Source organism: Solanum tuberosum, unplaced genomic scaffold (assembly GCF_000226075.1).
Source record: "Solanum tuberosum cultivar DM 1-3 516 R44 unplaced genomic scaffold, SolTub_3.0 scf00090, whole genome shotgun sequence".
NCBI lineage: Eukaryota > Viridiplantae > Streptophyta > Magnoliopsida > Solanales > Solanaceae > Solanum > Solanum tuberosum.
Window position 1 is genome coordinate 796,156 of NW_006239013.1, and position 2,277 is coordinate 798,432.

Genomic DNA, 2,277 nt, shown 5'->3' on the forward strand with positions numbered 1-2,277 from the left:
TCTCACAAAAAAAAATTGTGAATATTTATCATCTAAATCCCCATGTAAAATCCCCAAATAATAATTCACATTCAAACCGCTAGATAAATTTCATAATTAAACAAAAAACCAATAATTCTCAAAATCATCATTCAAAATAAAATCATTCTAACTAACAAAAATCATAATTCATGACATCCATTTCAATAATGTATGATTCTTAATGGTCCAAAAGAAAATATTTCAAATTTGAATCCTCAATAGAACTACCAACCATCTCAATCATAATTATGATCACTTCCATTCACGTTATCAGGGTTAGAATCTCTTTCATTCATGCTATTGAGTCATCATCACTTTCATTCTCATAAGCTTGGTTGTCTTCTTGAGATGATCGCTCATTTGAAAATGATTTCTTGTATACATGCTTCATCAACAAGTCTAATTCCTTTCTCATCTTCTTATTTTTGTGCTGCTCATTCTGCAACTGAGCATAAAAATCAGCATTTGAAGCATTTATTTGTGACTTAATCATCTCATCAATATCTTCAGGCAAAGTTGATGTTGATTGCTTCGATGTCTTTACAGTTCGACCTAGGGATACACGACCTTTGACTCTTCCTTTTTTCTTTCCACCAGCAGATTGCACCCAGATATCCATTTCACTTATTTGAGAAGGTTCAACTAGCTTCTCCCTCCCCATCTAATGCATTTTGAGCAGCTAATATTTCTTGTTTCTTTCTTTCAAACTCTAGCTGCACAAGGATATAATATTTTAGACCATGTATAGTTTCATTAGAAAATATATTTCATTAGCAAAATATATTGGATTCTAGCATCAAATGTAAGCACAACAAGAAAAAATGAGAAACGGTAACTCAAATGAACAATTTAATTTATGTAAATGATATCATCATCTTCACAATTAGTAACTCAACATCTGCTACAATGATGGAAAGCATATTTCAAGCCAGCTTTATAATTAAATGGTAGAATGGGACAGATAATAGAAATAAATTTTATATATACAAAAAAAAAAAAATTAGCAGACAAATCGAACAAAGAAAACAAACTTTTGATCTCACTTGATTGAAACTAAATGTCTTAACTAAGCTTTCAAAATGCAAAAAAAATAAAATTAATGTTGAATTCAATTATTCTAAAACACATCGTGTTGCAGAGATAAAACAACCTGAATGTAAACAAACTCGAGCTGAAGCTAAATGTTTTGACTAAGCATTTAAAACGTAGAAAATTGAATGTCTTAACTTATCAAGGCACACACATTTTTGTTTGTAGAAATATTATCTTAGACTAGTCTTATCAAGTTTTTGGATCCTTTTTTTCTAAGATATTAGCAAGCATGTATAAAGTTGTCATTTTCTGTTTTACACCACTTATCTGTTCATTGCAAAAATCAGAAGTTTGGAAAAAAACTTAGCAATATTTTCCTATGCAAATTTTTGAAGCTTATAAACAATTTTCGTATGGTAGGCTTAACTTTATTCTGTAAGTATAACCCTGAGAACCTTTTGTTCTTTAAATTTGTAAAACTTTGCTTTTTAGTTTAGTTAATTGAGAACTCCACCCCTATTAAAAATTTAACAGACGAATGAGGTCAGCTATTTCGTTGAGTGAATGGCATATATTCAGTTATATTTTTTTTCCTTTCTAACGTTCTAGGTAGTTTTTTAGTGTGTCTATACAACATATTTAATATTTAATGTTCTGAAGAACCTTCTCTTTGTGTATAGTTGTAAGAACAGAGACACCCTTAGAAAAAAGCTTGTGCTTGAAGTGAGCACATCTGCAATTTTTTTCAGAGAAAATAGCACAACCTTTTATCCTACAAGTAATGGTTCCAACTACTCCAACTAGAAAACATCTACAAGAAATTTTCCAGGGTGAAACGAGCCAAAACTGCTCGTCCTAACAAAAACAAAAATCAACATTTTTCGCATTTCAGCAGTTAAAAAGAGTATTTTAGCCATAAAAAATAGCATTTCAGCATATAAAAAAATATAGTACTTTTCAGCAACAATATATAGCATTCGAGGAACCAAAAAATATAGCATTTCAGCCGCAACGAAAACAATATTTCAATAATAAAACAACCTAGATACTCTTCATATTTATATTCGATGGACTGTGATGATGGAAAGCACCTCTCACCCACCTAAATATTAGGCCCTAATGATACTATGCAGCACAATAAAATTAATGACTAGTGCAATCTACAAGCTTCCCTGCGACTAACTTGATGTGTACTTTTATTCTATTGCTTAGTTTGTAGTTAGG

At 30.6% G+C, this 2,277-nt stretch overlaps 1 pseudogene; it reads right to left on the reverse strand.

The window, feature by feature from the left end:
* Positions 1-240: 240 nt before the first annotated feature.
* On the reverse strand, positions 241-723 carry LOC102585041 (uncharacterized; annotated as a pseudogene).
* Between the last annotated feature and the right edge of the window lie 1,554 nt (positions 724-2,277).